Source organism: Sinohyriopsis cumingii, chromosome 3 (genome assembly GCF_028554795.1).
Source record: "Sinohyriopsis cumingii isolate HCF-2022 chromosome 3, ASM2855479v2, whole genome shotgun sequence".
NCBI lineage: Eukaryota > Metazoa > Mollusca > Bivalvia > Unionida > Unionidae > Sinohyriopsis > Sinohyriopsis cumingii.
Window position 1 is genome coordinate 104,343,462 of NC_142963.1, and position 14,642 is coordinate 104,358,103.

General features: G+C 33.4%; 2 long non-coding RNA genes across 3 annotated transcripts; both read right to left on the reverse strand.

Annotated features, from left to right (window-relative positions):
- Positions 1-224: 224 nt before the first annotated feature.
- Positions 225-4,106, reverse strand: LOC149803452 (uncharacterized). The gene is made up of 2 exons (XR_016420221.1): positions 3,087-4,106; positions 225-467 (listed from the first exon to the last, which is right to left on the reverse strand). It is a non-coding gene; the product is annotated as an uncharacterized LOC149803452 (long non-coding RNA).
- Position 4,107: 1 nt separating this feature from the next.
- On the reverse strand, positions 4,108-11,220 carry LOC149803453 (uncharacterized). Of its 2 annotated transcripts, XR_016420220.1 has the most exons (4): positions 9,741-11,220; positions 7,070-7,158; positions 6,326-6,350; positions 4,108-5,365 (listed from the first exon to the last, which is right to left on the reverse strand). It is a non-coding gene; the product is annotated as an uncharacterized LOC149803453 (long non-coding RNA). The 2 variants fall into 2 exon arrangements; XR_016420219.1 differs by lacking the exon at positions 6,326-6,350 and having other exon boundaries at positions 7,065-7,158.
- Positions 11,221-14,642: the final 3,422 nt, after the last annotated feature.

The following is a 14,642-nucleotide window of genomic DNA, read 5'->3' on the forward strand; positions in this document are numbered from 1 at the left end:
TTGCATCTCACACTCTCAGCTCCTCTCTCCGAATTGTATTTATTGTTACCTTAACATAATGTCATTATTCATAAGACCATAGTTATTATAATTGTACAATATTTGCTTTTAATTTCTTGGTATATGCTAGTGATGTGATTTGATAATTAGATTCATTCTTAAGCACATGATGTAAAAAGCAAACATTTTATTTGTCATGGTAGTAAAGATAATAACTGTATGGATAATAATTATAATTCAATTTAATTTGTTCTGTTACATCTGATGATACAGTTTTGTAATCACTTCTGACAAAACAAAGTTTTTAGTAGTATAAAAGTCTTCGGCTGCATTTGGTATCTGATAAGTCTCTGTTGCTTCTTGTATAATTCTAACAAAATCTGGATCAAGTTCTGTATAATTATTTTGACACAGTTCCTTCAGGTCCTGAATTTCCTCTGTCATTGGTGCTTAACAGTTCTCTGCTCCTGAAAAAAATTTGTATTAAGATTAAATTGTATTGATATAGTTAAACCAGCATTAACAGCCACATTCACCATGAATATATTCCATCCCTGACATAGAGCAGCATTTTTTTAAAATGCTTCTTATAACTGACTTGTTAAAATAAACCTGTCTTAAGAGACCATATTCTTTAAAGTCTTTGAAATAACAGCTTACAACAGGTTCAAATGCATTGTTTGGTTACAATATAAAAATAATAAATGTAGAAAAGCCGCTGTAAATTACCATGTATGGTGTAAGTAGATTCCCTTCATTTTTAATTCAACATTTTAGAGAAAAAACCCTGTAATTTTAGGACACGAAATAATATTGACACCAGGAGGAGCATATGAACAAATTCTACACGTCCATTCAAACAAGTTATCGAGTCTCTTATTTCACAGAGAACACCAGCAGTTATCTTTGTCAGAAGAAAGTGTAGTTTCTCAAACCAACAAAAGTTAAAATGACCTGGATCATTTTATTCTTCCAAATGATTGGGAGCTTGCCGACCAAGTGTGCAGGCTACATAAAACAGTACGAGCTTATTATGCAAAATGAAAACATTCAAAAGATGTTGCCTCTTTTATTTTTGCAGCATAAATCAGTATTTAACACTTGCTATCCAATGGCAGTCAACAGAATAATAGGTTGTTATTTCTAAAAGCCCATATTTTAAAAAGAGATATGGATATCAATGTGTCCTTCCTTCACAAACTGTTGATATTTCAAAATGACAATAGATCATTCGGAAAAGAGTTCAGCCCATTTGGTGCAAATTTTGTACCATGCCATTAACTACATCCTCCATGTTTTGTTGATGTTCCACAGTCCTACCATGTCTCTTAGATGTTTCTGAATGAGCAGTACATATACAAACTGCAGACACAGCTTGGAATAGTGATACAGAGTACATGTATTTTGACGTCTATTAAAAATGATGACTCAGATGTGATCATAGAAGAAATGTTTTTAAGAAAATGTAAATTTAGAGAAATAAAGGGGTTTTTTTAAGAAAGAAAAAGGGATCTATTTTTGTGTTTATGTGGTTTGGCATATTTTCATTTCGTGCATGTGTCATACATGTAACAAATACTGCAGGTGTTTTAATCTGGCAATTTTAGGAAATTTGCCAAATTAACTTGAACAACTTGTATCATCCTGTTCACTGGAAAAAGAAAATACATGCATAGAATAATAACTATTGTATTACATCCAATCTATCCATACCAATGATATTTTAACTTCTAAGGATTCCGAAAAGTGTATTCTTTCATTACATGTTATGCTTGACAATGCTCACAAGACATTAGATATATAAATGGTTTTTCAAACGTCAGACCTGAAACAATAATACTGACCCAAATGTACATGTGATTGTGACGCAAATGTATATATGTGATGATGGCCCACATTTATATGTGATGGTAACCCAAATGTATATGTGATGATGACCCAAATGTGGTGTGACAGAGTTCCAAATGTACTTGTGATGATTACCCAAATGTGGTATGGCAATGACCCAGATGTCTGTGATGATGACCCGAATGGGTGTCTCCAAAGATATGGTTAGGACAAGACAAAACTGAAGCGGGAAGCAACTGCTATACTAATTAATCCAATTTCTGCCATCTTTTCATTTTTTGAAACTCATACAAGGTATTAAAGTATAACAAGGATTCACATTAATTGTACTTGCATTCATAACTTCATACATATAGAACACTTACAGAGCAAAGTCTCTTATTTTCAATCAGATGAGCATGCTGATCTGAAGTTAGAGGTATTATACCTCAAAGATCTTAAAGAGAAAAAAGTGATACCAACAAGTAAAATTCAACAAATACTTTATTTTCACAGATAATGTGAAAATTTAAAAGTAGCTTACATTATGAAATATATCCCAAATACCTCTCACAGATCCAAAAGGAAAAAAGGTGTTCCAAATGAATTACAGTGGTGTTCCAAATTGATTCCAATCTTGAATGTGCTGTAGTTCCAACAGTCTTAAATGTGCCGATGTGATAATCTTATCCATCACAATGATATAATCTAGAATGTCCTTGAAGGAATTCACTCTAATCCTAAAACAGTCCAAAGTATCTGTAAGCACTTTGTTATTTCAGTGAATAAATGAAGTATATAAATCATGTGAAATTACAACTGAACACAACTAAAAGACAGCTTTCACTTGAGAGATGTTACAATAGGAATATGTTCTTAACTATATTGATCACAACCTTTATATAAAATTGATCACAAACTTTATATAAAAACCTAAGACAATAAGAGATATAGGATGTGGGTCCTTTTCCCATCAAATTCGTAAACAAGGTAAGGTCTGTTTACTTTATAGTTTTACTTTTTAGCAAACTACCTGGCAAATGAGAACATTTTTTTCTAATGGGCGAAACAATTTTCTGAACTCAAAGCCAGGTAAACATGTTTACAAATATCATCTCAGATGATAATCTACAATCATGGACAAAAGTTAGCTTTGCAATATCTTGCTTACATATGACCCTTACAATTGTGATTAGAGTTAAACAATATATACAATATATAGATATACAAAAGGGCACTTGCAATGGTTTCTAACTGACCTGTATTACCCTTCTTTCAATTCAAAACCTGCCTGGTTTACATGTGATGCACCATATATGAAGGCATTTTCATTGCTAAGAAGGCCATCTGCACTGCAGCAACTATGCCATTTCCAGTGCCTGGAATGCCTCTCACTTTTACTGGACACCCTGAAAAGTAGGTTAGTATAATATTATTAGCATCATATACAAAATTTAATAATTTATATCGGCTTTTGTGATGGAAGTTAAAGTTCTCTTTTGCTTTTAAATACTGTCTGTATTTTTACTAATGTACAGGAAATGTACAAGATTTGTTATTTTACTAAATTTTTACAAACTTTATTGGAATCCAACTTACCACATAAACTGGTCATGTAAACTTGTGACATAGTGGTAGTTGCACAAATTGTGTAGTGTACAACAGCATTGTTCTGTTATCAAAAAGACACTGAGAAAATTACTAGTTCACCATGAGAATACTTGTAAGTAATATACTTTTTTCCCCTATAATCAGTATTTTCCTTCACCCTCATTTGCGCTTCAGAGACCCCCAAATTTTTAATTTGACCCCCAGTTTTGATACCAAAGTTTATTTTTTACTCAGTCTGACCCCCAGTTTTGACACCAAGGAGATTTTTGACTCTCAGTCTTGCACCCCTAGGGGATACACTGCCTATAATACCAAAACCAAATGCCAATACAGTATTTGCTTCAAGGACAATTAAGAAATAATAATTAAGATCGATGAGCAAAACATTCATATGATATGGTTCATAAACGTTCTAAATCTGCCCCTCTTAGTCGTTACTATAGCAGAGATAATGCAAGATTTGTACAAAATAGTAAGCTTTACATGTGTGACACCAGGCCTGCAAACAAATAGATGTATGACTGACCAATCAACCAATTATATCTAGCTTTGCTTACATCCATAGTCCAAGAAGAGATGACATAGCTCAGTTAATCCTGCATTTGAATATCTCATTTACGGTCTTCAAGTAATTCAATTTTTACAGTAACACTTTGTTTTGACATATAATTTCCTTGTATGGGTGTATAAAACAGTCATTAAAAAAGTATACCCACCTTTAAAATCGTGAGTGTGAACAGGAAGACATAATAAACACTGCAATAAATTTATTCAGTTTACAATTCCAAGTCAAATACATACCTGTCAAGATTTCATTTTAAAAACTGACAATACTGAGATGCCAATTATTCAACATTTTAACTGCAATTACAATAATATATATAAACATGTAATTACTTTATAATTTGCATTATGTGAGTTGATATTGTCTTCATTTACCATGGGATTTAACAACTGTATTGACAAAGTACAAGGCAACTATATCTGGTCATCTATTAGTTATTCCAGCATGTAGCCATATTATCTTCTGCAAAAAACTGAAAATAAGATTACTTAAAAATACATTGTATCACACAAGGCGGGGTAATTTATCCATTGTCAAGATAAACTGTATGTACATAACAGAAATGAAATATAATAAAAAGCTGAAGAATGAATAGAACAAATTTGCATAAACATTCACAGCAGAATCTTCAGCTTTCCCATTAATGTTGCACTTTCACTTAAAATAGGAAACATCTGTTACTAAAATAATGTCTTATAAAATAACTATTTTTACATTTTAGTCCAACTGTAAATAAAATTTATTTAAATCAAGATGTTTTCCCAATGGATGTTATTAGATTTTAGGTCCTTGTGTACGTGTATGTGTGGTATACGCATGTGTATGTTCACTGTGTCATGCAACTTAGAAACAGTTCAAGATAAAAACACAGTTCAATATGCTAACTATGGGACATGATTTATGAGTGGTCTAAAATGTACCTTTGGTTTTAAAATTTTAAACCATCATAGGTCTTAAAGGTTCTACCTAGAACTTAATATAATTTTAAGTTTTAAATGTTTGCTATTGCTAATTTGTTTATATGACCATTGGGTTACCTGGGTCACAACTTTAGAAACCTTTGAGACTGCCAGATCATAACCACTTATGTATTTTCTCTGCTACGTTTGTTTTGGTGCTTTAAGGTATAATAACGAAGGTCAGTTACTTAGTGCTGTGGCAACTGGAGTCAAGTGTCTTGCCAAGAACAGACTGGTCCTATGGTAAGATACAAAACCCACCCCCTTATGGACCTGAGTCTGGCACACTAACCACTGAATGTGGCTTTATGTATGTACATATGTATGTATGTATGTATGCATACATACCTATCAATACATCCATGTATGCCAATACCATAAGATGTCAATTTATCATACCCATCTGAAAAAAGGAAATATAACATCAGGAAAATATTGAAATAAAGAAACATGTATATTTCAAGACTTAAAAGTGTGCAGCATAGCAACATTGTCCCTATCTTTTTCCCACTTTTGAAAAACACCATATATTCATACCCATGACCCTAGACTGGACTTACAAAGAAGGGGGGAAAATGAAATTCTGATAGAGTTGTATACATCATATAAACTCCAATCATATCCCAAACTTTGACATTTCTGTTTTCAACATTATGTACTAGGTGTATGACAATATATAACTCTGTAAATTTGATATATAATTACATACAGGTAAAACCCTTTATAATGCGTTGCTCACGGGTCCAAAGAATAACATCACAATATAAGCTGGATCGAGTTAACACATTTTTTGAAAAACTTCCCTACAGAAAATGTGCATTGAAAGTTCAATGTCATCAATTTTAACTAACTTCTTGATCATATAAATCTGCTAGGGATAAGAATAATTGGTTTTTCCGATAGGATGTATTTAGTTGTTAAAAAGAGAGGTCACCTTATATTAAAAAAATGGGAGCCATGCTGCGATTGTGTTATAAGCAGAATCACGTTATAATGAAGCAAACAGTCAGATATATTCAGCAAAAGATACATTCCATGCCTGAAAGGTTACATAGTTACAATTTCTTTCTTTGTCTCACAAAATGCTAATTTTTCTTGCTGTAAGTATAACATCTATAATCACATATCACATGGCATGGTGGGAAAACCTGTTTTATAAAGGAATATTTTTGCCAAGAATATATAGGAAGGAAATAATTTTACCAATAATTTTCTTTAGAACTGTACAAATGCCACATCAACTATGATGTGACAGGAAGAAATGTTACATATCATACAATGCTGTGCCATTCAACTGCAAGCCATCTCTCACAGAATGCATGTAATAACATTTTTTTATATGGCAATCAGTTTTTTTACTAACCAATATGCCTTATAAAGTTTGGACCCTGCAAGAGATAAGTACACTGACCATAAAAAACCATTTCAAAATTAAAATGTACCAGACACATACAAAATACAGTCCTTGATAAAAATGTGAAAACATCTGAAACCACGCTTTAGAAGTGGAAATGTCTGAATAAGACTGAACCATTTTAAAAGCTTATACTAACATCAAATTTTCTGATTAATTACCTATACAATGGTTTGGGGTGTACTGAGAAGAAATGCCATAAATTAAACAAGCTATATAAATAGCACTGTCTGTTGAAAAATACCAACTGACAAACTGTCATAAGTAGGTAAAATATCCATGTGCTACATTTCATGACTAAGTCACACACTCCCTGAAAATTCAAAATATAATTGTGACACACAAAAATGGGACAAATGCTAAATGAGACTAATGTAAACCATGTATGAAAAGCCTTATTTTTTAAAACAAATAACCGACAATCACTCTGCTTTATTATGATATTCTTTTATTGACCTATATTACAGATAGATTTCCCAACCAAACTGATGTAACATCATAATTGGAGGACTTTTTCACATATAATCTAACGCTAACAGTAATCAAATATACCCTATTATCAAGTGACCCATCTAAAGAGATTTCATTTTTAAGAAACAAATTTATTGCAATATTTCATGTTTGCATGGGATGCAATTTATGTGAATACTTGTTAAAAAGATTTGCAATACTGTCCACTGTAACTCACTTTACCGATATATTGTTTTTGATGCAGCCTTCTTCTCTTTCTCCATTCTACATCATTCTTATCTAGTTCTTGTACAATTCCATCAGCAAATTCTCTGCAAATCAAATAGTAATGTGCAGTTTATATTATCAATGTGGTCTTTATTCATTGATAAAATAAAGTGTAACAGAAAATAAAAAAAGGCAAACAAAATAAAATCATTTTGCTAACAATGAAAATCAATACAAAAGATAAAACAAAACATAGGATGCCTCATATAGTGCAATCATTCAGCATGAATAATTCCTATAGCAAGCATAAATTCTTACGTGTTTAAAATTGTCCTAAAATAATGTACAGCAACTTGGTTATGTCACCAAGGAACATCCTGCCAACTTCTTTTAGGACTTCACAAACAATTTTCTAGGTTGATAGTTGGGAATAAAACCTTAATGAATACTAAAGTTGGGAATTCTTCCTGATACAAAAAGATTGGAAACTAACAGTATATAGTATTTACATTGCAATTATGGCTGTATTTGGGCACAGAAGACCACCCCACCCCACCCACCCCACAAAATTGCTGCACCTTGCACAATATAAACCCAGTGTATTTCCTAGTGGTAATAATGAAAAATCCAATGGAAATTGTATCCTAATATTTTGCATTCTGCAATGAATGCAGTAATGGCCTTATCAAACGTGGGGCCCAATTTGAATCAATTTGGCAGGGCCCCTGCTTTTAAATGAAGGGCCATCGATGTGCACAGCATTTGGAAATAAACTTTTGATGTCAGCCCTGAATGAATGTACACATTTTATTTTATCATGAAATAATGCACAACTTTCGTGCAAATAAAAATTATATCTTTAAGTCACCTGGCTAAATCCCTACACACAGGCCCATTTCATAACAGTGAAAAAAACATTACAACACAAAATACCATAACAATACTTTACAAAAACGTTTATTATTTCTGCAAAGCATTTATACTGTTTGTGATCAAGCCATTAAAAAAACTCCAACCTGACAAACTTAATGACTTTTACTGACTGAAATTTGTATTACTGCCCCGCTCCCCCCATATCAAAGCATATGCAATGAGGGACAAATACAAACACATACATGTGCCATTATGATACAAATACTGAGATTATTTGCGATAATGATAATATTATTATCATCACCACTACTGAAAAGATAATAGAAGCACCATAGTATTAATAATAATAATAATAATAATAATAATAATTTGTACTTGGTGTAAATTTCAATATCAACATGATGGTGGGTGTTTTGGTACAAATGGGACAAAACAAAAAAAGAATGTAATTACAATTCACCCATGTCAGTATCTATAATTTACCATAATGTGATTTCTGGTTTGTATCATGCATGTATACATAAAACATGCTGCAGACAGGAAGTTATATCAGCAGTTAAGACCAATGAAATGCCAAGGTACAAAATGCATGATACAAGAAAGTTTATTTAATGAACATAGCAAAGACAACATAAAAGTACTAACTCAGGGCCAGCTATTATACAGACATATACAGTCATTTGAACAAATTTCAATACCACATTCACACTGTGACTGATTAATCTGATATTCCTTTTTAAAGGAATGTCTATAGTAAAGGTTACTCACTCTTTCATTGAGGCACGACAATCACTTTTCAGAAAGTCATGAGTATCAGTTGAACATAGACAAAGTAAACCAGATTTGCAAGTGCTGCCTTGAATATTAAGGGGGAAATAACTGACCCATGTCCCCCATACTAAAGACAATTGTGGAAATATATTGAAATGAAAGGATACAATAACCCTATTATTTGTGCGAGTACATTACGACATAATGGAAATGTACAGAATTATTTAAAGCTTACAGAATATTATAAACTACATCATTCCTGTTGAGTAAAAACAAGCAAATAAGCACAAAGTGTTACAATAATATTAGGTGTTTAATGCAAACGTTAAGCCATTCGTGATATTTCTTAAACTGAATAAGGGGCTGGTGTTGTGTGCTTTTACTTACATACAAATAATATAGAGCCTGAGGCAAAGAAAAACAGTGCCCAATGGCGTGATGATATACCTATTAGCATATGCTAGTGTGTATGTTTTGGAGTTTTAACGTAGCTTTAGGAATTATTCAGTTTATTGTGATGTCTAGCACTGGGGCATCATGCCACAAATATATCCCACCCAGTCACATAATCCTAACACCAGGCTGACCAGTCCTAACACTAACCTCTTAATGCTGAGCGTCTAGCGAGGCAGCTGTTACTACCCTTCTTACAAATCTCTGGTATGAATCGGCTGGGCTTCGAACCCGCGACCTCCCGCATCCGAGATGGACACTAACCCCTAGGCCACTGGAGCGGTCTTGCCCATTCTAGTTAACGACTAGTTAAATATAAAGAGACAAAAATCATCAATTATTACACCATTTGGTTAGAAAGCTGTTTACTCACGAGTTCATTTGAAGAATTTCAATTTAAATCCAACCTACGCGATAAGCTCCAACTCACTACACCCTTCCATGAGATACGTAATTTCGAGGTCTTTCATGTATTATACTACAGTACAGATCACAGGGGCTGTTGGTGTAATTATGATATTTATTTATAATATACCTGCCTAAAACGTTTATATTTATAATTATTCGTTTATTGGAGAAAAAAAAATACCTTGCACTGAATGATATTGGATGACTGGCCTTCACTCTTCTAAAACATAAATCGATAATTCTCCATCTTCTAAGATACAACACACTTATGCGGATAAGATGATGGTATTACGAATATGTCATCACGTGATTAAAATCTCGTTTATGAGTTTAAATCTCGTTCGGTTCGTTAGATAAATTGGAGCTCTAGATTATCAGCGGCGTTACTATCGTAGGAGCTGGAGATAATTATGGAAAGCCGCAGGTACCCGGCGGTGATCACAATTTTTCCCTATATTATTATATGGGCAACAATTAGCGGCTCCGACAACAATTAGCGGCTCCTAAAATGACGGTGATTACTATCTTTCCCTATATTTTTATATTAACTACAATTAGCGGCTCCTACAACAATTAGCGGCTCCTTCTACAATTAGCGGCTCCTAAAACACTTTTAATCTACGGCTCCGTTAATAAAAATCGCCAATTTACTGCTCCAGAAACACGTGAAGCTCAGTCTACAAACTACAATCACCGGCTCCTTGGACAGTAACGCCGCTGTAATTTTGATCTCCGTCTTTAGTACCGAACGAGATTTCAACTCAAAAACGAGATCTACTGAGCTATTATTTCCAGCTCCTACGATAGTAACGCCGCTGATAATCTTGAGCTCCAATTTAACTAACGAACCGAACGAGATTTAAACTCATAAACGAGATTTTAATCACGTGCTGTCATATTCGGAATACTATCATCTTATCCGCATCAGTGTCCTTTACCGTTATCGAGCGAAGCGTAGTTTTCAGAATTTGTAACAAGGTATTTTCCATTAGTAAAGAATATTAACTTGCTTTTTTATACTGCAGATATTTTGCTTAGACTAAAAAGTTCTCATATATCTTTACAACACTGGACAGATCTCTAAATTAAGTATCTCATGGGTGGGTGGGGGTGGAAGAACGTTATTGCGGTATTTTTTAAACTGAGGACACTTTGGCAGGATAATGAGCAAAAGTATCATGAAAGCTTGCTAAAAAAAGATCTATAACTATGATTGGACATTTATCAAAATATAAAATACAGTATTTCTGTTAAAATTTATTGTTTGAAAGCAGGTGTTAAGAACTATCACAGTCATAAGCAGATCATCAGATAACCTACCTGGGAATGTGATTGTGTCATTTGAACAAACTTTACATGAATTCGCTCACTTAAGTGGTGTGTGATGACTCCCACAAATTTGTTTAATGGCTCACATATGAACATGCACCTTGCACAGTATAAATTTTTTTAGCCATTCAGCCTTTAACTTAATGTTTAAGTGCTCGGAACAACTTAACTGGTAGAGGTATTACAGTGCAAGTAACTATCAGCATGTGGTTGAAAGTGGCAACAGAGTTACAAAGGAAACAAAAAGTTTCAATAAATATAATTTCATGTGAAGTGGATGGTTAAAATGTTGGCTTTAATTTATTTACTAAGATTGCAGTTATTGTAAAGAATATCCGAAATTGGCATAGGTTAGAAATTAAACCAGTGTATTTTTAGTTAGAAGATGCACTTTGTGCATGAGAGGGCAGATCTGATGTAATATGTTAGGAAAGACCTAAAGATTTTTTTCAATCATATGGAATTAACAGCAAAAATGAGGGCATGCAGGAAGTCCATCTCCAGTAGCAAAACATATACACATTAAGCAGCGAAATGTGTAGCATCAACCAATATTTGTGAAAAATGTAAATCCTTTTAGGAAATAAAGTTGTATATTATTTTCTTTCTTATATCTATGGAATAAAATGCATACATTTTATCAAATCTTTGGAAGAGATTACATTATTGGGACTTGTAAAAAGTAAGGTGAGACAAGTGAATTTTATGAAACTATTTGTCTTGGACGAGTATGTGAAAAAAAATATTTGATCAGCCCTGATACCACATTTATTTTCGTAGTTAACAGTGTTTTTGCAAATTTGGTAACAAAATGTAAGGGTGGACTTTTCAGTTCTTAAATTTAGTTCTTCATAAATTTCAAAATCATTTCAGTTAAAGTATTACTCCATCTTCCAACTTAAGCTAGGTAATTTCCATTTCATTCGGTTTCTTTCTTGAGAAAATTACATGGTGTCTGGTCTTCGAGATATTTGAACGCCACACTTAAGCAAAAATCTCCTTTAGTTCAGTGTTGACAATTAGTAATAATAATCTTAATAAGACTTAAAATGGCATACAGTGTAGTTTAACAGTGACTGATGAGACCGGTGTTTCGATACTTCTGTGGCTTCCCATTGGATGCGCGAGGTTATGTGAATAATATTCACTTTGGGTAATTCGACGCAAAATCAATAGTGTATGCTGTCACGTGGGGTCTATTGCGAAGTACTGTCACAACAAATGTTATATACAAGGAGAAAATTAAGCACTGTTTCATTCCGAAGTTTGGAGTTATTCACATTATTGTGTTCATTCACATTATTGCATTCCAGTTTTAAGTCTATAGACGTATTTTGTGTTGCGCAAGCTTAGATATTTTTAGACAGGAAAAACATTTGTTTGGACTGTTCAGTGTAAATAGAAAGCGCTCATTATTTGGACTTAAATATTAGTCTGGAACTGTTATTGAAGGAATTCAGGACAACGCCATCTTGACAACTACAAAGTTCTTGGAGGACCAGTACATTTCCGGTATTGAAATTTATGAGGAACATTTCTATCATTTAGGACTTTCACAGACCAGTATAAGGAGTAGCTTGGATTCACTTCATAATACTTTATGTTCCTTTCATATTTTTTATTTATAACTTTGATAATTAAACTGTTAAGTTTTATAAAATTTGTTGTTTTTGCTTCTTTTCTGTTACTTAAGTTTGCAATCATTGAGAGGTAACAGAAACTTGGGGCCTAACTGGGGATATGAATTTCACAGAAATTGAAATTGTTTTGAAATTTAAGTTATCTTAGTCCCTAATATTTCTGACTTTACATAGTGAAACCAACAAGCTTTTACGATATAAACTAAAGTGGAGAATTGTACTTTAAATCCTAGCCAGGAACAATCAGTCTTTGAAAGAGGACGAATTGCTCCAACGTTCCAGACAATATCTTTCCTGTGCAAAGCCATATTTGTTAAAACATGAAATAAAAAATATTTTGGTTTAAATTTGGTAGAGAAGAATATTTTGGACAAAAGTGCTTTGACTCTAGCTCAAACCTGCAAGTTATGAAATTGAAATTAAAATTCAAGAACAAAATAAAGTTAAGAAAGCTTGAAAAAGAGGAAAGAGATAAACAAATGCAAATTCAAAAAGAAGAGAAAGAAATGGAGAAGAAATGACAAATGCAAAAGGAAGAAAAAGAAATAAAAATACAAATGCAGGAAAAAGAAAGGGAGATGCAAATGCAGGAAAAAGAGAGAGACAGATACAAAAATATGAGTTACAAATTAAACTGCAATTACAGAAAGATGTGATGTGATTTGGATTTTTAACATAGTTTTAACAATTTTTCAGTCATATCGCTACGATGTCTGCTATGTGGCAGTTTATAGTGATGACTAGCACTGGGGCATCATGCCGCAGACATGTAGCATGATGTCCCACCCAGTCACATTATCCTGACACCAGGCCGACCAGTCCTAACACTAACCTCTTAATGCTGAGTGTCAAGCGAGGCAGCTATTAGTACCATTTTTGTAAGTCTTAGGTATGACTTGGCCAGGGATCGAACCCACGACCTCCCGCATCCCAGGCGGATGCTCTAACCACTAGACCACCAGAGCAGTATTACAGAAAGAAGAGCAGTACCTAAACCTGTAGTGATACTCACATTACAAGGGACAACACTCTCACATTTCTCCTGCGACCGATAAGGATTTGAAACCAATCCTTTGAGCCACATGTTCAGTGTCATAGTTTAACACCAAAATTACCATCAGAGATTCAACATTTTGACTACAAATTTAACTTGAACCCCACCAGTGGTCCTGGAAAACTTGAAACAATGTCACATCAAGTCATACCTGTATGAAATCAATAGGAAGGTGATTCATTTTCTCAGAAATGGAGAGTATTATAATCATTATGTCTTAATCCGTGACAGACTAGACAAGACTACAGCACAGATAGAACCTGACCCGGTACTCACTATCTGCATTTGCATTACTAGTTATATGATTCCACAAATCTCACAATACAACAGAAATCCAATAGTCGGATGACATCAACAAGCTTCTATCTAATGTAAAAAAATTAAAATATATTAAATGAAAGTCAGAAAGCTTCTGTAAGAACCAGAAAGAATATGTTTATGTTGAGAAAACAACCAGAAACCTGTCGCTGTCACTGCAATCTGGACAGTTCATCAAGCAAAGAGCACATGTCAACAAGGTAGTCACATGATACAACAAAACATGGTTATTTTTTTAATAAATATATACAGAATTCTGTGTTCTTTCATTGTAGTTTCTTTATTACGAACAGTTTACAACTTTATTTTTCATTTCATTTTTTTTTTGTTTCTACATCTGAAATGGGTTATTACTGACATCATGTGACAACTGGACCTATGATGTCATGAATATGTTGGTTGTGATATTTGTGTACCCATGCGACTAGCAATGCAAATGGTGAGTATCAGGTCAAATTTCATCAACGCCATAGTTTCATCTTATCTTTCAGCAGAGTAAAGACATAATTATTTTAATACTTGCATTTTCTGAGAAAATAAATAATTTTCATATCGGTTTCATGTAGGTTTGCCTCGGAGTAACAGCATTAAGTTTGCTAGGCCATCTGGTATGCGGCTACGCTTTGCCGACAACATGTTGGTGTCTTGTGATGCTAGACTGGTTTTCAAACCTTTCATGTCAGACAAAATATCAATATCAAGCTGACTGTGAAACAACCAGTCTTCTAATCTAATCCAGTGA